A 23691-nucleotide genomic window follows, 5' to 3' on the forward strand; every position below is an offset into this window, starting at 1 on the left:
GCTTCATCCGACTGTCTTGACAAAAAGGACCCCACTGGGCATGCATGGACTGACTTGCTGCGTCTTTATGCCTCACGTTTCTTGATTAGGAACAATGAGCAGGGAGGCCAGCCAAGCGTTGAGCTGCTCTTGTCGTGTGAGCCACGCGCTGGATGGAGGCGGGAGACCCTATGGGCTGCAGAGACGGTGGCTGGCTATGAACCCTGAGGAAGTCATTAGGAGACCAGTGACCTCACTGGTGCGGAGCTCAAAAAAAAAACTGCCCACTGGCATGATGTCATACTTCACATGTCAACCTTCATCACTGCGACACAGTGACGAGTTCAAAACTGTAAGAACTACATCATGCACCTGGCGGCTTCACCTCCATTTGATATACAGCAGCGGCCTCGCCTAATCAAGCAGACGAGCATCACCTGTGGCATCTACAAACAACGAGCTGCGCTGAACCAGAATCAGTAGAATGTTCAGTAAATTAAACTCCTAAGGATGTATACATACAGCACATATGTTGTTGTGTAGCACGGCAATGCACAGGGTTTATTAATGAGTCATGTGGGTGATATAAAGAAATCTGCCGCTCTTCTCTAGACAGCATTACAAAAACATCCAGGTCCATATTCTTTCTAGCTTTTATAAACTTAACAAAAGCGAAATCATTCTCACTTCAAAATACATTTAAAGGCCATTACTTGGTAGTCTTTATTGTGGAACTCAGTCGTTCTCTGTGGGAGTTATAAAAGTCCCCAGCCCTACAAAATAAATACAAACACAGCCACGGCAGCAGGTGGAGCTCAAAGGTGGCACTATGTTCCAATTCCAGACTGGGCCTTTAATGACAACTTGCACTGTGGAAGTAAATGGATGCACAATTTATCACCCATATTCCCTCACCCTGTAGGACTAGGAGGACCGAGCATGTAGACTAATGAACTGCAAACTGTCCTCTAGGCTTCCCTTTGTAATGATGGAACTACTCAGGATTTCCTTTTTCTTTCTCCCTTTCTTTTTTTTAATTTGGTCCTTAAGAAAATAACAATCCTCCTTGGCCCTGCTCATTACTGCTTGGCTGTGGTGACCATTAGGAAATGAAAATAACTTTGCTCATTTTGTGCAAAGCAAAGGCCTGTAGGCTGAGGGTCTGAGTAAAGAATTGGATTTCTAAGCATAACTTCAGTGCTCACTGGCTGCAGAAATGGTGTGATGGGCTAGTTTACAAGGCCACTACATTGCAAATAGAGTCTTTGCCCGGTGCGGAGCAATGAACAAGAGATTTAAATCAAAACATAGAAAAAAACCTGTGTGTGACAATGCAAGAGGGATATCCTGAGTACCCCAAATTGGCTTCAGTTGCTTTTAGCTCACTGCATGTAAAAAAGTGTAACTACCAATTCGACTTCATCTGTAGAGCAAAGCAGTAAGTCAGTCAGTCAAACATCATCACTGGTCCCATAGTCACTTTCTACAAAAAAAAGGTGTGAATTCACTGAGCAGCTTTAACTTGTATTATTGTAAGTATGAACAGCTCCCATAATCCTCGATGCAGAAGCATCTGTCTGACATGCGAGGATGTTTTCTGCTCGCTGATACCGTTCTGTGCGCTCGTATCACATCCACACACCTGTTTTTCATTTAAGACTAATTAAAACGCTATACTATTCAGTTGCAAGCATTGAAGCAAGCTTACAACCGTAGGGACAAGTGTACAAAGATGATACATGCTAAAAATATCTATTTAAAGCTAGCTAACATTAGCCACCGTACTCTACGACTGGTCAAACCAGACAAAGTAAGAACATAGCAACAAAACCCCTGACTGCATTGAAGTGAGTGTGTTTCATTGCTTACAAATTAAACTTATATCTCTAAGGAAGAGGAGAAATGTGTTATTACTTCTCTCAGAGTTGAATGTTTTTACAAGCCATGGCTTCTTAATAGCTCTGTGTACTTATATATACTAGCCAGGGAGCCGGTAGGAAGAGAAACATTTGAATTCATATATTTAATGCTGTGACACTGCACTGAATCTGCTCTTGTCAGTATATGTGCTCAGTGTGTTTAGTGCAGTGTAAAGGGAACGCGACACACAAGCGTGAAGTCTCACGGCGCTCGTACACCATCGATTCTCTCACTCCAAACACAAATGCGGTGGCAAGCTCGACATATTTGGCAGAGACCAATGTCCAGTGGTTACTGGATGAATGGGCCACAATATTGCACTGAGTGAGCGCGCTCCCACATCGAGGACTGGACTGCTGTTTAAATCAGGCGGGCGGTCACACTCGATGTGTACATCACCACTGAGGCATGGTGAGCAATGAGACGCCTGTACAAGGCCCCTGCTGGCCTATTGCAGGGCTGGACTGCTGAGGCCCCTGGGCTGCCTAATCAAATCTGAAACCATCACATTCACTAGGCTCTCAGGCAAGGATGCATGCAAAAAAAAAAAAAAAAAAAGACTACATCACCAATCCCTCCCCTCCCCCACTGCTCTTAAATACCACCATTAAGAAGACATCACAAAGGAATATGTAAGTAATGGAAGTATATAGCATTTCATTTCTTTCTACTGCTTTCCTGTCAGGAAGTAGCTTTGTGGTTAAACAGAGGTTGCAGAAAATCTGCTGGTCGATCCATCTGGTGCAGAAACACTTGTGATGCACAGAACAGTATCTGTATCATCAACCATAAGCAGCTGATAACTACAATCTCTAACTTTCCAGACCTATGAAATTGATGTGTTTATTTAGCGTGTCCAAGCCGAGGCAGAGCAGTAATAGCCTTGTCTAGGGGGGTGAAGATGGAATCCCGTCGCTTTGCCGTCGATGTAGGATAATGGTTTCCTTTGATGGAGATTTGGGCCATCTCAACATAATTAGGCAAGCGTGAACAATGATCTCCATAAAGTGCAGAGTACTAATTAAAACTGTTCAGCTTTACAGCTTCTCAAACATGACAATAAAAATAACAAGAGGACCCAAATGGATTGCACACTGTGCCAATAGTTCAAAGGAAAACCCTGGATCAGATATTAAAAGAGCATTGAATTCACTCTTGTGCTAAAAATATAGATAATTAAACAAAATATATTTGTGTTTTCATCACTTTCTTAGTATTCTCCTTATATCTGTTTCTCTGTAAAATATAGGAAACATGTAAGATTCAATACCAAACATAAGCTCTGAGCATGAATGAATAAAGGTATTACATTATTCACTTAAACAGCAGTTTTTTATAACTATAATATAGCAGTTATTACCTACAGACTATGAATACCAACTATATATATATTATGTTTGAGTGCTATGTTTTGTTCACCGCTTTGACCTTATTTTCTCTGATAATTAACATGTTTCATAAGTGTTGAGTTAAGCACCATTACACGGTAGCCCTCTAAGTATCTGCAGTCGATTAATGCTTGCTGTCTGGAAGCATTTAAAGCTCAGAAGATCAGAATAATAACAAAAAGGTTTCCAATTGTGTGCGTGTGTGTGTGTGTGTGTGTGTGTGTGATTCACATAGCCAGTCTCCTGAGAGGCGCATTGATTCCTAAATGAATGCAAGGCTAGAGAAAAATGGATTTCTTCCTTAAGATGTGACTTTATATCTCTTCTTTAAATCCCTGCAGCACTGTGTGCATTTGATTACACACTGAGATGGAGGAAATCTTTGCATCTTTATAAAATATTCATTGGAGTGGATGGGTGAGGCAAGGCTCAGTAGATGGTTGCTTGGTGATGGAGGAAAATCTTTGGAAGTTCAAGTGGATATAAACAGAATTTGGTGTCTGCTGTGTAAAGCACATAAGTAGGTCAGACAATTTAATGCCAAAAAGGCACAAAAAACAGGTTGGGATTTTTTACTCCTTTTAAAAGATGTGGTGCAAAGAATTTAATAAGGTGCATGCTTTTTTTTAGTCCTTAAATAAATACTGTGCATCTAGTAAATGAGCTGATCGAGTGATTTACTGTTGTGAGATTGCTTTTGTTACAGCATCTTTCATCCATTTTACGCTGACAAAAGATTGATTTAAGATATGATCGTGGTTAAATTACAGCTGGATCTTTAATTACCCACTCAGCAGTCTATGGTCCTTGTTGCTAATGTTGGCAGGAGCCTTCTTTATATTATCCGAGTCTATATAACCATGTGGCGACATCCCTGACTTGATCACACATTTCCAGTTACAACAACTACCTCTTACATGACTATCTGTGAGCTTCTGTTCAACCTGTACCATGTGTACAAATAAGATCTTCAAACACAAAAAGACAATTAGCAAGTGTCCTCTCAGGAGTGCATATTGTTAGTATTTTTGTTTAGCATGGAACAGAGGTACAGTATATCTCTGATAAATAAGGACAGCTATACGTTAGCATAATAGTGCTATGCATTAGAAAAGTGTTGCTGACATGACACCATAACTTATCGATTTAAAAACAATTAAGATGACTATTCATATAACTAAGAAAGATGAATCACCAGAAAAACACAGATTAGCTTCCCCTTCCTTTAGTTTAACTGGCTAATGATTAAATCTTTACTTTTCAGAAAGCCAGAAGGTGTCACTGTTCATGCAACACTTGCACACTTTATCCTGGGAAGTTGAAAGCACCTTCCTTATACAGTCTGTAAAGACTATTTGTACATCATTTTTAAGAAATCTGGTGTAATTATGAGGCGCAAACAAAAGAGCTATGCAAAAGAACAGCTCTAAAAAGTAAAAAGGTAGAGAAAGAGTAGACGGAGCAGAAAAGACAGACGCAGCAAACACACACACACACACACACACACACACACACACACACACACACACACAATAACACAGATTGAGTGGAGGGACTTGTCAAAGGACTAATACCCCTTGCATGGTATCTTCAAAACTGACTGGATGACAAACATGTCTGTCAGCGCTGTGCCAATATAGTTTAGGGCCTCTCGTGATGGGGCACACACCCAATGACAGAAGCAGGTCATTTCCGCTCTCTGGCATCATAAATCCACCGTCTGGCCCCTGTCCGGCTGCTGATGCTGCAGAACACCACACACGGTGGACCTGTCGGAGCACCGTGAGCTACTGCGCTGTCCCCATGGCACACAGAAACACACACACACACACACACACACACACACACACACACACACACACACACTTTACGTAGGAGTAGTTGTGGCCAGCAGACTGTTCCATCTGCTCTTGTATGGCCTCTCAGGTGAGTCAAAAACTAAATTATCTATCTATCTAAGTGTACGTTTTGTTATAGCTTCTGGAGCATCTTTCAGGATTTCTTTCCCCTTGTCAAGGAAAAAAAGTCTGAGCTGCCATGCTGTGGTTCACTTGTCCTTTGTGCAGAACCTGACACTTCATATTCCTGTCTGCAGTAAAAAAACCTGCACTTAATATACAGTAGCATAGCAAAAAAAATACAGTGCGAGCATGTCAGCTGGGGGATGAGGGATACTGCGCGTAATATATTCATGTTTGCTTAAATCAGGCTCAAGGTTAAAACAACACCTATTTCTCTTGGCGTCACATCTCTTTGGCAGAACAGAGTTTCGATGTGCCAAACATGACACCTCCACTCACTAATACAAGAGAAATAAGGGATGAATGATAAATAAATCTGCATCTCCACAACCTCTCCGCTACACACCTCATCCTCCTGTTCTTCCTCCTCTCCTAGACAGAAATGCAAATAGGTCATTGAGCTTCATCCCCCTTTTGCCCTAACATGCAACGACAGTCTTTAAATTCCAGTTTGAAGCCTCTCCCCTCAGAAAAAAAATAATATAGGAAAGCATGAAAGGGTATTAATGTTCCCCTACACAAGGCTAGGGATCAAAATACGTGCTTTAGGGAAGCCATGACCGTTTTCCGGAAGCCATGGCCGGGGTTGAGCGGAATGCTAAATGCCATAGATCCTCAAGGTTATCTCTGAAGACAGAGCCCTTTTGGAATCTGCCCCTGCTTTAGTTTCTTGAATGCATGCATCAAGCCAGCAGAACGGTTAAAAGATGAAGGTGACTCCTAGAACGAGTTAAATGCTCTCTCTCTCTCTCTCTCTCTCTCTCTCTCTCTCTCTCTCTCTCTCTCTGTGTGTGTGCACGCTGCCTTGGCGGTTGTAGGGTGTACACCTTGCTGTGTCCGCAATGAATGGTGGTAATTTGGCGGGGTCCATACCAGCCAGTGCACACTCTCTCTCTCTGTGTGTGTGCGGCGTGTGGTTCCGTCTGTGGACTGGGATTAGGCATGAGGTACAGTAAGCCAGGGGCTAATACAAAGCACTTAAATGTGAAAAGTGTCATTTCCATCCCCAAGTCCCTGAATATTGAAATTAGGTCATCAGTGCAGCAGAGGCCAATTTTCACCCTCATACATCATGGCTGCCCCTGCACCCAAGGTCTCATTACACCATACATGGTCAATAAGCCATTAACATGCAGCAGACAATGTGTAACGTCCACACAAAGACAGTGTGTCTACTGTACAGCAACTGTAGTGAGTCAGTGTTTGTGCCATAATATAAAGATGTACAATATGGAGAAAGAGAACTGAGAAGCATCACTTGGAGTATTTAGGATTGTTTTGATGCTAGCAGTCATTTGGAAAAGGAAGGGAGATGCTTTTGTATGCACTCTTCTTTTTTCTCCAACATCAGTTTGCCAGTGTTATATTCATTTGTTGGAAGCTGTGCTGCATAAACAAACAACGCCCAGGGCTACCACTGGCTGGTTAAACAACCACAGGCTGTTTTCTCTTTTCTCAACCATAGAACATTGTGAATTCCTTGTTGGACCACAACATGCTTTGCTATGTTTATTTAACAAATAGCCTACATGTACTGACAATTCCACATTATAATATTTACACCTTAGAAGAGAGTAGTGTATGCGTTATGTTCTGGCTTTAATTGATTAATACAAAATGTATTCTGAGCATGACAGTGCCGTTGCTTTAGTAATGATCGGATGGTTTACACGACACATCCTCCCTAAGTTGTGATGATACAGGCTTCTCTTTGTTTGTTGGCATCCTACTTTTCTTCTTTGTCATTACCCTGCAATAAACTGAAGGCATCAACATTCTTCTAACAAACCAAAGGCAGATTGAGGCCCCTGCCGCTGCTGTAACAAATGGAGCAAATCATTGTCACAACCCATGTTTCTTTCTGCTTTAACGTGGTTACACGACTGTGCCGGGACATTTATGGACTGCCTGATCCACTGCTGGCAGATTAAAACAAAATCAAGCCAAACCAGTTTAAACCTCGTCTGTGACGAGTCTCCCAGCAAATTGTGCACCAAAAAACAAACATTTTATTAACAATAAAACATTGTTTTATTTTATTTTCTCGCTCTGATTCAATCTGTTTTCCTCAACGTTTTTTCCCCGAGTACCTTCTTCCTGCTTGTGAAAATGGGGTTTGTATTGATGAGCTGGGCCCAATATTGATTTCCCATCATTCCTGGTGTGGACATTTTCTGGTCTATTATACTACAGTCGCAGCATATTCCCCTAGCAGCCGTAAAGTGGATATATGGACAACCTGACCTTGGCAATATGGAGATAATGAAATATCCTTAATGACCCTTCCTGAAAGATTTTACAGGCTGGACTATAGACTGCCAACCCATGTACAATAATAGTTAGCAGAGGAGGATTTTAGAGGCCCAACTAAATCTACAGCTCACTACGCGTATTGGGAAGACTGTTAACGTGTCTATTTTACTAGGCTAATGTAACCATTAAGGGTACACAGTTATATGATGGTAGCTAATATCAAAGACTGGTTTATATTTCAGGGCAGTGTCGGCCATTGCTCTCTGACTCGCAGCATCATCAGAGAGAAGAGGAAAACATGCTATTTATTATTGGTAGCAACTATGTTAGCAAGGTAACGTGGCGGATGTTCATCCATAACAGATGTTTTTGAATAATAATCATTTTAATTAAAAAATGCATTTATAAGCACTTAATAAATGGTATATAACGTTTATTAACTCAATGTAACTTGATAAAAACAGTATAACATATCTGTGATCAGTACATAATGATTGTAGCATTTGATCTATAAGCACTAGAAAAACAATTAATACATGGTTTATAACCACACTACAAAGTTGTAAAAAGATATAAGGACATTTTTAAGGGTTTACTAATATCTTGAAATTGTTTAGAATTAATAATAATTATTATTTACTAATTGTATACTTAAGATAGTATGTATACACATATCTATATATTGAAAAATGTACACTTCATAGGAGAAGTTAAATTATGATTATAATATAAGATTATAAATAAACAACTCAAATGTTGTTATAAAATCCTTATATTTGTGTTAAAGCGTGTCATAAAACCATTTTTTCATTGTTAATATTTGAGGTGGTCCTCGACTAAAGAAATTCTAAGTCAACTAACAGAATTTTCTTGATTAATCGATTGGTTGATTTAATTGACAGATCTGTACATTTCTTGGTAATAAATTGTTCAGCAGGAAAAAAACATAAAGAGCGACTAATCGACGAAAGAGATCTTAGTCGACCATGACCAAAACAATACATTAGTTAACTAATCAACTCATAAATGCAATGTTAAAATAGAATGTTCCCATCATTTCAATAATTTCCAACAATTGTTTAAAACTGCAGCCAAAGACAGAACGAAGGGAGGAATGTCTGAACTCCGGTAGTACTGTAGGTATTTAGGTGTCAGAGTGGGTTTGGCGTCGGCAGGTGAAAAAGGGAGATCATTATTCACACGTCATACTGACAGTTGTTTCAGAGATCCACGCCGATAGCAGCTGATAATCATCTCCAGAGCGAAGCAACAATGAACTTGCCCTACCACTCTACTGTCTTCAGAACACTTCAAACACGCTCCACTTCAAACACAAAAGCAGCCGTCTCCTTTGATGTCATTGTCAAGAAATGAGTTTTGTTCCATTGCATTTAAACCCCCCCCCCCTCCACCGAAACCTAGACGGAGACGTGCGAGAAACAGATTCTGAACATGAAAAGAGCAGATGTGTTGTCTGATACAGCCTTCTATCCTCGGGCTGCCATGCTTCTCCCCTCGCCTCACCAGAAGAGTGAAATACAGTCAGGGCTGTGCATTACAGTGCATAACCTTTATGGAGTTTTATACATGGAGCCATTCATGTTCAATGTGAACGATGTTTACAGAATACGTGGCACAGAATACATACTTATTAGCGATACGCTCACACGTCATGCCTTAAGTGTGGTTGAAATATACAGTATTTCATCGTCTTTGTACGGCTCTTTTACTAAACTGGACCTGGTTGCAGAGGCAGCTGGCTGTGTCTGCTCCTGATGAAATCTCACTACAGAACACGGCTGCTTCATAATGACTATAATCACGGCAGATAAGCAACTAGTGCATGGGAAGGAGGGTGGAGATCAGAGGGTGAAAGGAATAGAAGGAGAGAGAAAGTAATTGAATCTTTTTGGAGGAGCATTCAGATGAAAGCCATTGGCGGTGTGGGAGATGCTTTTCAGTGAATGACATTTAGATTACAGAGGTGCCCTGTTCAACCATCACAGTCAATACCTCCTTCATCACAATACCACTCCTAAGTCTCAGCAACGCTGCTCTCAGAATAAAGAAGGTGTTTCAGCAGCGGTGTGGATTTTGGGGATACAGAGTTCACCGTGTGGATATTGTCAGGATTTAGGAGGGAAACATTGAGCTGCATTAAAACACAAGTGTCATTTCTACAGTAGATTATCTGTTTTGATTGCAATGTATGATCGTCATTATCACCTTCATCGTGATGCACCACCACCGGAACTGTTGTCACATTCACACGTGCGGATTTTCAGTTCATGCCGTGTACGCGGATTTGAAATAGGCTATTCATTGAACACCTTATCAAAATGTAACCCACGGCAACTTTCTCTAGCCCCCCCACCCCCCCGCTTTTATTCCTCCTATCTCCTGTATTGACATAGACCAGCATATTCCTAATATTAGAGGGATCACATATTGCCCCGGTGACACACTTCAAATGTATCTCAGATTAATGATATATCATGGCAAGGGATCTACAAAAACCATTAGTAAGCCTGACACTTTGACATCAGATTTTAAAAAATTTCCAAGTAATCTTTTTGATTTATGAAAGTGTGTCCAGGTTCATCGGGAGTGATTCCAGATTTATCACATCCTGGTTAGAATTATTAATGATTTTCAATTTGTAAATCTGATGCTGCCATGTTCGGTGGAGCTCCGTGGAATCACCAAAGGCTGATATCAGAGTCCGAGCTTCGCTCCTGAAGCATGATTACTTTATCAAAATATTGCTACCTATGACTTACATTTCACTTATTTTCCACTCCTGCAGAGCCTTTTCCCGTCGTCTTCATTTCTCTCTCCTCACGTACGAGTGCCACACACATTTTTCAAAAAACGGCTTCTAAACACCAGAGCAGCCACAGCTTATGCTGCTGCTTGGCTAATCTTCTGAAGTTAGACATTGCGCTATTAGTTCCTAGTTCCTGACACATGCACTTTTAAGGACCCACTGTGTCAACATGTCAAATGGATGTGGCGCGCAGACAGCTGTACATTGCAATCTTTCTCACTGTTGATGAGAAGCACAGCCAAGATCATCATCACTTTCCAAAGATAGCCGGCTATGTGTTGATGTTGACGTTTGCTGTGATGTCATGTCAATGCATCAGGGCAACAGCTGTACTTCTACTTACACAATGACTGGAATCCGTTCAGTGTGAGGTGCCCTTTGTGTGGCATATGCCCACTCGGACATGAATAAGACTGGCACTTTGCAAGTAAGCACTATGACCACATGACAAAATGTATGGCTGTGACACCTTTTGCTGAAATGTGCTTTTTGCATTGACACCATTCAGAACAATCCAGTTGACGTGGACAATAAAAAATAAAAAGTAAAAAGGCAGCGCAGCCTGGCTTGTTTTGTGGGAACCTCAGTAATTACTTTAAATGCACTACTCCATAAATAATTACAACATGACAAATTTTGCATTTCTTGTTGGTCGTTGCTCTTGTTCTTACGTCTTTATAGTGCATCTCACTTCAAAGGGATGTGTGAAACTGTTGATAGCCCTCTTCAGTCCCTGTCCTGTTCGCAGATAAATACAGCCCTTCACCACATCTATGATTCATTGCTGATAGTGCCAAACATGAATGTGTTAGTAATAGTGTCTCTTTACTTATTCAAAAGACTCCGCTGCATTGTTTCCTCCACTGAATACCAGACACTGTGGCAATATTAATACTTATTAAATATGTAAAATAAAGTAATAGCTTAAAAAATGTCTGTGGGAAACGTGTTAACTCTCGTGTTAGAGGACAATGGTACCACTCTCACATCTGTCCGCTAAGGCTACAGCCAGTTTAGCTTAGCTTAGCTTCACATAAAGACTGGAAGCTGGGGGAAACATCTAGCCTGGCTCTGTCCAAAGGTATCATAACAGTGAAAGTTGCAGGGGAAAAAGCAAAAACTCCAGAGAAACACGGCTCCCTGGCCAAAAATAGGCTAATCCCCCTTTAAACTACTACAATTCTACATTTTAGTTGTTGTACGGTTATTCTGTGAGCTTTAGCTTTAAATTGTTAGGTGAATTTTGTTACCTTTGGATGTGGCCATGCTAGCTGTTTGTCCCCTGTTAAGATTTGCGCTAAGCTAAGCTAACGGGCCGCTAGCTCCAGTTACAGATTTAGTGTACAAATGAGATCGGTATCAATCTTCTTATCTAACTCTCAGCAAGAAAGCGAACGTGCCTATTTCCGAAATACTCCTTTAAGGAAGTAGCTTTGTAAAAAGACATCAGAACATACTTATACAATTTTACATTAACCCAAACTGTTGTATTATGGCTCTTATGACTCCATTAGGACCTGCTTTCCTCTGCACCCCCCCCCCCCCCCCCCCCCCCCCCCCCCACACACACACACACACACACACACACACACACACACACACACACACACACACACAGACACACACACACACACACACACAATCGTAATGCTTTTAAACGACCATTAAACTGGAATGACTGCAAATGTGAGGAACTCAAGAGTGCTATCTAGTAAACAGACAACTTGGCATTTGTTTCTCCGCTACAGTGCTACCACAGAAAGCCCAGCCAGAGCATTGCGTGTTGAAGTTGGACCAAAAATTCACTCACAGACCCAAAGTAAACAATATTCTCTGTAACCCAACACTGCCTGCTGGGCTGCTGGTTGTGTTTCAGAATGATAGAAAACAATGAAGAAAATCTTACTTGGCGAGCGCAGAGCCGTTCAAAACATGCCTGTTCAGAATGGGTTTGGATGATTAGCCTGTGCTGCTCACTCATACAAAAAACTTCCCTCTGGACACTGTGCTTCCTTTGGTCCTCAGCAATACACCTGCCATGACAAAGATAGTTGCGTCACACACCCAGTCGCAGCTACTCAGACACAAAGGTGGAGTACAGTCTGGTCATCAGAAAACAACACCTGGGGCAGATTTTACTGATAGGCCTGTGGCCCTCAGCTGAAAGGGCCCCAAAGAGGAGTTCAAGATTTCTAATGCTGGTTATGAAAATGATTGAACTATGTTACTATTCTAACTCATTGTAACCTGAAATAAACTGTATACTACATACTGTGTACTTCTACTTCAGACAAAACATTCTACTAATACATTTCCCTAACAGAGACATTTGTCTGGTTATGTTGCAGAGTCATATTTTACTCACAAAACATAACAATTAAAATATGATGCATTATTATTCATTTAACCATGCAGAATCATCTTGAAAGCTCCACCTTGAACAGACATTGCGTAAATTCAAGCACATTGTGCTGAGTGTGCTTTCACTCTTCACTTGAAGTAAACATTTGAATGCAGAACGTTTACTGTGCAGTATAAATAGTGATACTGTTAATAATCATACTATTAAATAAGTTATGAACGGTATTCAGAGCGTATCTGTGATTCAGTCTCAGGGTACATGCTAATAGTTAGCATAGTTAGCATATCGACAGAGCACCGGTGGCTAACAGCTAATGGTGCTAACAGCGCGAACAATGCAAACAACCATAACAGTGCTGACAGAGTTTAAGGAGTTAACCTGCAGAGGGTGGCCGATACGCTTCCACGAGGATTCCGTGGGTCGGGACTGCGTTATCAGCATCAACCGCGCAGTCAGAAAGAGCGCCGTGCAGAGTTGTGGCCATTAGCTAGCTAGCAGGTGGGACACACTGGTGGCACCGTGGCGCGAGCCTTCCAAGATGGAGCGCGAGCTTCGAGCACGCACAAATGCATTCATTCAGTCTGCATGGTCCTGAATTCAAAGTTTCTTAATAATGAAGACAGACAGACAGAGATCCCTTGCTCTATATTTAGAAGTTAAGGTTAGATGCTACTTTGCGTCTTTGTGCTCTCATTTCACTTGACTGCAACTCTGCAAAATAAAGCATTCAAGCAGGTGAATTTGTTGTAAAAAATTGTGAACTTTTTCCAAATAACGTTACACAATAATTCAACAAATGAAGGCAGATACATGCAGTACTGAATGTGTTTTATTGCTTTGGAAATCATTTTTCCCAAAATGTAATAAATGTCTTGCACATTGCAAGTCCGAGTGCCAAAATGTGTAGCGCTCTGTAATAAATGAATCTCATGTTTTCTCAATTGCCTCTGTATTAAATTGCCTAAATCTTAGACAAAACAGCAGCCATGAAATGTGAAGAAAGTGAATAATCTAAAACTGGACTTTGAGGAAACTCTTTATGGAAAACATGATAATTGTCCCCTACAGAGTTTAGATTTGGTTATACGCGTAATACGTTAGCTTCAGATTGCTAATGTGTTGCTGAAAGAGAGAAGAAACAGCCTTTATACTGAGAATAGACTGCAGAGCTCTTATTCAGGGTCAATAGGCTTCTGTTTGTGAAAGTTACACTGCCACGTCATAATGTACAAAATACAGCTGCTGTACACCTTATGCAGCAGTTTTCATGCCCATGGTTAAATGACAAGATTGAAGAAGCATATAATAAAAATTAGATTATTATTATTATGATTATTAATAATAATAAGCAATAATACATTTTATTTGTCAAGTGCTTTCCTTCACCCAAAGCACATTACAAACATGCAATAGGTTCATAGATATTATATAGCACACCATAAGTAAACAGTTATTTAGTCATATCAGATTTATAAGCTATTTTCATAAGCCTACACTATTTTTGTAAAATGATAATGAAAACAAGAACAGCATTTCTATCGGAAAAGTTAAAGTGTTGCCAATCAGGGCAAATGGGTTTTCTGGTTAATTGGTTAGCCTATTTGTGTTTCAGTTGTTTGCCAATTGGTGAGTCAGTGTGAAACAATGTTTATTGTTTTTTGGTAACGAGCCCAGGGGAATCTATGTTTTGCTGTGGACGTAATTAATAGAGGGGTGGCATCAAAAGAATTTCAAGTGAAATGATGGCTGACTCTTCACCACCATCAGAGTCCTTTTTCTGTTTCCCCTTGATGCTGTCCTGGAGTGCAGAGTATTTTTTACCTACGTGCAAAGCTATTAGATGCCATCTGATTCTTTTGTGTATAATCACATATTAATTTGTGACAGTGTCAGTTTTTTGGTTAGAATGCAGCGGTGGTGATTTTACTAACCGACTGGGAACATATGACTGTGTTACTCTATTTCACTGTTAAAACGTAAGATGATCTACACACTTCAGATAATTTATATCTGCTCCTTATGACCCTGGCAAAAGATAAACAGTCTGACTCACAAGTGACACCTAAATCTACGCATTTTCTGCGTCTAAACCTTTGCAAATGACAACTCTTATAGTATCATTAAGAATCTTCATCCCTTATTCAATTTTACTTGGTAAGCATCAAAATTGCATTTAATTTTAATTTGTGTTGTAAAAGCCAGATGCTCAGTGAAGAAACAGAGACAGGTTTACTCCTCCTTGGGGGTTGAAAAACAGAGACAGGAAACATGTTCTCACCATCAATAAAATCCTGTTTTGAAATAGGGTTTTAAAGCCTAAACGGCATCATCTTACATTCTGGAGGGTGTAGAATTCTGCTATAGTGGTATCATGTATAGTATTTACCCTATTACGTCATGCTTCCTGCAAAATGTACATAAAGGGAGACAGTACAACACACATTCACAAGGACTATATTTTACATTTTGGCTCAGAGGCAAACAGGAGTTTTTTGGGCATTCTAGGTGGAATTACAGTGTGAAAATCGTCTCTCTCTCTTCCTGCCAGTCTGCACGTTCCTGACAGGCTTTGACAAAGGGAGCTGCAAGCTAACAGACTTGACAACAAGTGCCTGCGACAACCATACAAATTAAGGATGACTTATGGTGAAGTATTGTGGTCTGAGAGTACCAGGACTTAATTTGTGTCAGGCTAGCAATGATGGTAATGAATTCCTGCGGTTGGGTTGGACTCGGTGCCAAGGTCTTGAAATTCATGCAGTGACGATGCATGTAGATTCTAAACACACAGCGCAAGCATTTATTGTATTAAATGTATTCCTCTTGTTCTTTTATGTGAATCATTTTTTTCGATTTTATGTCCGTGTCAATATTGTAAACATCGTGCAACTGTTGGTCATAGCTCTGACCACAATTTTCAAATTCATTTTATTCTATAAGGTTCTCCGGCTTATGGAGGCTGATTATTTCATCCATACAGTAAATTACCTTTTATTGAGAATGTCAATAGAAAGATCTGGTTACCTATGTTGAGGGAGAGGGAGGAACTTAATTGCTCCCAGTGAGTGCAGTCTGAGGACTTGATTAGACCTTCAACCACTTCTCATGTTTTTCATTTGTGTGGTGACGACCTTCCTGCTGACTGAAATCAGCCCGGGCTCATTCCATGTCCACTGCTCTCTGGAGATTCATGCCCCAGTGACTCCAACTGGCTGCTGACTTCATTCTGGTAAAAAAAATCTGTTCACTCTTTAAAAAGCATAGAGTTCATTATATCCAGACCATTCTGGGGAAAAAAGGTCATTTATTATTTATCTCATGACCAGCAGTTGGTTCTGTGCAACACAGATACAATCTAAGTGCCACTCAAGGGCTTGAATTACCTAAAATCTTACCCTAATTTTTAATTCACTTAAAATACAAAATAAAATGTATGTCAGTCTTGAATCACACAACCAGTTCCACCAAATATGTATGCCATTTAAAAACACTGAACTCTGAATCTTTACAATTTGTCATTCTTTTCTTTCATCTAAAAACTAAAGAGAATTTGCATATCTTCCTAATAATATGGTAAAACATGTTGATGGCAGGTAGAGCTGTCTTCTTTTAAAGCAGGTTCTGCTATTTTTATTAGATCAAAGAACTACAGCCACAAAAAAAGAGAGAATGAGAAAACGGAAATCACAATTATAGCGCTCAACTGACCCACCTGCCATTAGCAAGATGAATTAGTTGGGTCCATGCTCTTGACAACAGCTACAGAGGGAAAATGATCCTGGTGCCTCATAGACCTGAGTTCCCAGACACCACCAGGAAGCAGACAGGGGCGGCTCGGACCCCAGAGACCCAGAGAGAGAGAGAGAGAGAAATAAACAAGATAAACACATTTACTAAGGCTGCGTTTGTGTGGAAGAGTGATAGAGGTTTACTTCTTGTGCAATAAAATAAATTATGCAGCACAGTGGTGCAGATTGTATCAACATAGTAGCCACACTGGTTACACTGCTTTCTGAGGTGATTCTTGAAGCACGTTGAAGCTTAATGCAGACATGTGAAAAGTCTCATGGGGTTTTTGATGAATGCAAATGTACACAGTGTTGTTCGAATGCCTCTTCCTGGCATACCAGTAAGCTTACAGTTATTTTCTTCTCTGGTTTAATCATCATGATAATGTCAGTTAGTCAAAGTGCTGCTATGTGTTGTGCTGTACAGTTGTTGTCTGTGGCTGTAATATAAATTCAATCTGAGCTTGCTTTATGACCCTTGTCTGATGATGTACTCTAAGAGCTAATGCACCAAGAAATGCCTATTGAAAAAAAAATTGGATAAAAAGTACATTTGGTAAAAAAAAATTGTATATAAAGATAATATTTATGATGCTACAACATGTTTTATTCCAAACATGTACATGTAGTGTCATGTAATGTCCCAGAAGAATTGCTCTGGAAAACAGGAAGTTCTGTGTTAGAGCATCAGTTACAGTGGTTCAGATCTAGATGGTTGAATTGTATTTAGTTGTTTTTTTTAAAAAACAAAATATCACCCACAAGGCAATTCAAGCATGAACGGCACTTGTAATTACCAGTTTTGGTCATGTGAAGAATATATATGCTTGCCTTAAATGTGTATCTTCTGATACCACAATGTGTATACTGAGCACACTACAGCAACATGGTTGGTGTCTTTTGTAATACAGACACAAAACGTCCACATAAATGCTCAGCTCACTTAAACATGTTTCCTCTTCATGATCTCAAATGGTCAATATCTATATGCTCGTCAGGTTTGATGACCAGGGGTGGTAGAATGACTGATGGCATGTAAAATATGACATCATGCCCGTGGGCAGCTTCTTTGAGCGCTGCACCAGTGAGGTCACTGGTCTCCTAATGACTTCCTCAGGGTTCAGACTCAGCCTCCTTCCCTCCTCACCGCGTCCATCCAGTGCACGGCCCTCCACACTTCCGCTTGTTGTGCTTAATCAATACAACAAAAAAAAAGACTCATACATTTATGACAGAAACGTAGCATTTTCCGTATTTAACACTGCATTTAAAAGAAAATGACACCTATGCTTTTGAACTATGTGACGATATACAACCCTGCGACTTATATAGGATTAAATGTCCCATTCAGGTCCTGTGAGAGGTAACTGTGTGATGGTGTTTGCTAGCCAAAACTCTGGTTGCTGGACAAATATGTCCTCAGTAAAACCGCCTCACATCTGTATTTGTTCTGCTCTGAATCATAGGTGGCCCAAAGCTGTCTTGATAAATAGCTACTCCAGGCAAGTATGGTGTATGCTCTCTGACACTATAGGTCACATAACCTTGTTGTCGGGACTAAGACTAATGCAATGTGAAGTGTCAAGTTATTATACTGAAACTAGACTGTGGAGCGGAACCTGAGCCACTGTGGTGATAGCAAGAAGGTGAAACAAGGCAAGGTGAATGTAAAAAGGTCATAAAAGGAGGAGATACTGAGCAAATGAGAGGGTATCGAGGGGGAAATATTCGACACTAAGTGGGTCTTGTTGGTAGCGAAAAGGGCCACTGAGGTTCTTGGTAGTTGACGTAAATCATAATTGGCTGCTCCGAGCTGGAGCGATGCAAAACACAATGCTGACTTGGTAGTCACACATGATGCTAGGAAGGGAAATGTGTTTGTTTATTTCAGGAGATCTAAATAATGCAGTAATAATCCTCCTCACCATGTCTCCCGAGCAAATGCCTCAGCACCTGTCAAGAATTTGCAGTATGTTGTCTATTGAGAGAGTTGCAAGAAGAAAACATGTTATTATTACAAAGCCAAGTAAACTAAGTAATTGTCTGCAGATGGCAAAAACAAGCCACAGCTGTTAATACAGTGTGAAACAAAAGATATGAAATATAAATGTAGCAGCGAGGGACTGAAAACAAACTGCATCAGACCAAAAGCTAATGACTTCCCATTACACAATGTAGCCTATAGCCACACTGCACTAGATAGTGCATGGAGGAGGTGAAATGTGTTGCAAAAATGTGTTGTCATTTCAAGTAATTACCAAAATCAAAGAAGCTGGGAGGTGGATTTCAGGTTTGGATAGATTTCAGTAAAATTAACAAATTGACTTTGCTTTCTTGCTGAGAGATGAATGAGAATATTGAAACCACTCTCATTTCTGCCCTTTTAAATATAAAAACTCCAGCTAGCAGCAGGTTAGCTTGGCTCAGCGTGAATAGCAGAAACAGCCTCACCCTACCAGCATCTCTGAAGCTCACATATTGACACATTAAAGTTAGTTTGAAATGTAGAAAAAGTGTAAAAGTGACCAGAAGAGCATTTTATTGGAAGTTAGTGTGGGAGCAGCAACTTCCTGGAATCTCTGCTGGTTAGTCGAGGATATAATGCACCATAAAACCACAACTCATTTGGAAGCTAGCTGTTTCCCCCTGTTTACAGTCTTTATGTTAAGCTAAGCTAACTAGCTGCTGGTTGTAGCCTCATATTTAGCAGATAGGTATGAGAATAGTGTCGATCATCTCATCTAACAATCAAAAAAATTATGTATTTTCCACAATGTTGAATAAAACCTTTTAAAATATGTTCCCACAGAAAGATAGGCTAATATTGTGCTTTGTGTTATTCACCTGAATGTGACCGCTGGGTGTTTGTACATCTCTTGTATCTTCGCCCCAAACTTCCAGCTGTAAGCTAGATAACAAAAGATGCTCCAAAGGTATGTTTGGGTGGTTGTCTTTGTGCATTTGTGTTCAGCTCCCCCTTCTTATCCCTTTTACTTCAGAACTCACACCGTTTTTTTTCCCGAAAACTATGTCCTTCTTTCTGAACATTTGTGTGATTCTTGCATTTTTTTTCGTTTTATTTCGTTCTGGAAAAATAAATGTCTTTTGGCATCTATTAGTGAATTTGAACACTATAAACACAGTCTGAACACAGAGTAAGACACACCCTTTGCCAATTGTCAGGTCTATTATGAAGTGAGACAGAAATGTTCATATAGATCAGCTTCAAAAAGACAAATTACTTACTGTCAATCTTTGCTAAACTTAAACTGAATTGATGGTGGTTAGGATCTCATGATGCCTCCACAGTTGAGACACTACAGCACAAAGAAACAAAACACAACCAGTACATGGCTCACACAAACAAAAAGCCACATGAGAACACTGTAAGCAATGATCGGTGCTGCTGAAAACAAGCACTAAAACGATTTCGGTACACCTCCATAGTGTGCTCATCTCAGAATCTAGAAACAAATGACTGCTCTCTGCAGACTCTTGGATGTAAACCTATTGCTGAAACAAGTCCTGTGTTGCAGCAGCAAACAATGATGAGGGTGAACAATAAGGTTCATCCAGGTTATAAACCTCAAATATAACTCTGACTGTACTGTTTCTTTAGCAGCTCAAAACTACTCTGAATGCTTGCGGAGGCTTTTGATATTTCTCAGCATGTGGCCGTCCTTCTTTGAATCACCCCACCTCCAGCACAAAAACATGTAGCAAAAGATATTTAACAAGCCATTTTATGTTTTTGAAAAAAAAGAAAAAAGAAACACATCATAGGCATCTAGTCACAAACTTGTTGTCACTTTAGGTAGACCTGTCACTTTATACCTTTATTTAAAGCTTGTACATGAATTTAGTCTGTTGTCTGGTATACTTATTCAATGATCCACTTGCCAAATCTTGGATAACAAATCGGTTCAACCGCTTTTTTCCCTCGAAGTTGACAACACGATCATTTGCTTTTGGATGTCAGGACGCATATCCAAGCAAAGACGGGGAGACAAAGAGTCGGACTGGGAGAGAGAGGAAATAAACATGAGACAGTAGCCTGGATGGTGACACAGGACTTTGAATTTACATTTAATACTTTGATCTTTAAACCACTTGGAGAGTGGACATTTCATCACTATATGCCAATTGTAATCAACATTTATATCACATAATTAATGGTTAATTTAATTAATTTAAATATTTGACCTGACATATCCTGTGTGAGTTATGAAGGAGGGAAAAAAATTTAAATTATTGTTTTCCAGTTTTAGCACCTTCAACCCACAGATGTATTTGTCTCCTTACGTCAACACCGGATCATTCTCTAAGCAACAGGATCATTTTTCATGCCACGGCTCCTGCCCAATCACAGGTTTAGGGTGTACCCTTGACTCAGCACTCGTTTTACCGTGCCCTGCCAACCTAATCAAATTTTCCATCAGCCCTAACAGTTATACAGTTGTCCATGGGCATGCCCTGCCAACTCTTAGCTGACATACCGTGCACCAATACCAAAAATTCACAGTTAATACCCACGGATTTGCAGAAATGTTGTTCTTGAGTTTTCTTTAGAATACACAAACGGAGCCCAGTGAGTGCATAGTGTTCTAGATGAACTGATATATACAGTTAGTTGTGATTTAAATTACAATAAACTATTAAAAAATGTGTTTCACTTATGCCAATATACCAGTAATCTAATAATGGGTGTGGAAATGGAATTTAGATGCTTGCATGCCATGATGTGTTCATTAAAAGCTGCCTTACAAGTTTCTTGCAAAGCATCAAAACATATATTTACATTGAATGTTTCTCACCAGAATGTATTGTGCACATGCTTGAGCTCGAACAAAAACACTGAATGCATTTAGTTTCTCGTGAAAAATTTGCAATTTAAAAACAAATATTGTAATTAATGTTATTGATCTTTAATAAAAAAAATACTGTAACCAATGCATTGAATTCAGCTGTGGTAGAGTGCATCTTTATGTGGAAAGCTGCAGTTGTTCCAGTCACATCCCAATGGAAACATTGATACGAGTGTTAATTGTAACTGGCACATGAACCACTTTCAAGAATGTTTTCAGGGTTGCCATGTTTGCATTATGTCAATGTCCCTGCCTTTAACGCACATTATTTGATCATTTATATAAATTACACATATTAACATATTTTTTTAAATAATAGTAAGGGTTAAGTATGAATGAAGGACCACTTTTTAATCAAAAGCAGATGCTGCACCCCTATAGATCAAATGAATTTAAGAGCTGTCACCACAATCAGTTTTATATTATGGTACTTGAGTCTTTAGTGGCTTTATATGAAATGGTGCTCCATAGGTTTCATCTATCATCTGCCTCTGTGATTTGCACCTGCTTTGTAAGTTGTGCAGTTCAGCCAATGATGATACATTTGGCTCGGTAATGAAGTCTTTATGAAACCAAATTACAAAGGTCCAAACATTAAATGAATGTAGCCATTGATTTAATAAAGTTACATGATGTATATATTGAATTTGTGTTGCGCAATGTGTGTATGTGTGTAAAAGGCAGACAGACACAGAGAAAGACAGATACAGGTCCTGTTTTTTTTTTTTTTTTGCTGTTTTCTATTTCTCGTGACTCGGTGTCAGTTTATTTGAGCAGCACAAAGGCAGCCCTTGCTTGCTGACACGCGTCTGCTAAGAGGTAAGGCAAACATCTGTCTCCTGTCACAAGCCTTCACATGCTTGCTTTTGCCCAACAAGCTATGATAAGCCACCATCAGTTCAGAGATGAGGCTTCGTGTGATTGTAAAGCAATCTTTGAGCACCAAAATGGACGAAAGGGCTGAAATGAAATTGCAAATGAACTTCTAAAGATGTAAGGAGAGGTAGGATCAAATGTTAATTAACTCCACTGTTTTAAGCTCAAAGGCCACTCAGGACTCATCTTGTAATAGAAGTCAGTGCTGCTGAAGAGATCAGTGCAGGCAGTCTGTGGTCCATTATACTCCTGCTGAGTAAATCAAACTACTGTACACTTCTCTCATGCTCATGGCTTTATGAGCGTCTCATGAAGCAAGCTCTTGCAAAGCTAAAATTATACAGAGGGATTATTCTACAAAAAATGAAATAGCATGTTAACCAGATCTGTTCAGGGGAATCATAGATTTTCAAATATATATCTATTCTATATAAAATCTATTTATATATCGAGTCAACTAAAGTGCTTTTTTTAAAATTCACAATAGGAATAAAGCATATTTCTTTTAGATCAGAATTGTAATTTGATAGAAGCATTCTCACCATGAATTAGATGTAATATGGACTGAAGAACAAAAATATAACTTTAAGGGAAGGACAACCAATTTGAAGGAGTTCACTGCATAAATCATAAAGCACTGTTATGTAAAAACATTTTTTGGTAACATTTAATAAATGGTTTATTACTCACGATATAGCTGTAAGCAGATATCAGTGTTTATTAATACATTTGTCTAAGGTATAATTCCTCCTCCTGTGGGCATCCATACAGCATATGGAGGCTGGTGTACAAACAGATAATGAAGGATAATATAATAAAATAGTAATGATATGCAATATGTCTCAGGAGAAGATATAATTGTTAATAACCTCTTAAAATGGTCTTATATCTGCATACTCCTGCATAATAGTATGTGTATAACACACGTATTACATGTTAAATTGTGTAAATAGGGGGAATTAAGGTAAAATGCTACCAATTTTTTTAAAACATGTAAGCTAAATCGTGTCACTTCCAATACTGACTTCACACAGACGATCCACGCCAGTAATAAAAGCAAGATCTTTAGATAAGTGCACCAACACACTTATATAGCAACACATTACCCCATGTCTGAGTTCTGCTGCATTTTGTCAAAACTGCCGATCTACAGTATACAATTAAATGAACCCTAAATAGTCACGCTTGTCACAAGGCTTTTGCGCTTTCATTCTGTTACTATATATATATGTATTCCTCATATTTTACATATCCCAGTCTTTGATCAAGGATTGAAGCTACAACATGTTGAATATTGTCTTGGACACTCAGATTAACTTAATTTATTCTGATATCACTAAGACTTTTAGAAAGTATTAATTATTAAGTAAGTGAAAAACAAAGTAGTTGCAGACACTAATGATGTTTTAAGG

General features: G+C 39.5%; 1 long non-coding RNA gene across 2 annotated transcripts in view; it reads right to left on the minus strand.

The window, feature by feature from the left end:
• LOC137867339 (uncharacterized) overlaps nucleotides 1–13476 on the minus strand; it is a 67181-nt gene extending 53705 nt beyond the window's left edge. For both annotated transcript variants that reach the window (XR_011102167.1, XR_011102168.1), the window contains exons 1-2: nucleotides 13129–13476; nucleotides 12295–12421 (exon numbers count right to left, since the gene is read on the minus strand). This is a non-coding gene — a long non-coding RNA (uncharacterized lncRNA). The remainder of the gene's footprint in view (nucleotides 1–12294; nucleotides 12422–13128) is intronic.
• Between the last annotated feature and the right edge of the window lie 10215 nt (nucleotides 13477–23691).

Source organism: Cebidichthys violaceus, unplaced genomic scaffold, assembly GCF_023349555.1.
Source record: "Cebidichthys violaceus isolate CVI_PGR_0920_01 unplaced genomic scaffold, fCebVio1.0.p SCAF_9, whole genome shotgun sequence".
NCBI lineage: Eukaryota > Metazoa > Chordata > Actinopteri > Perciformes > Stichaeidae > Cebidichthys > Cebidichthys violaceus.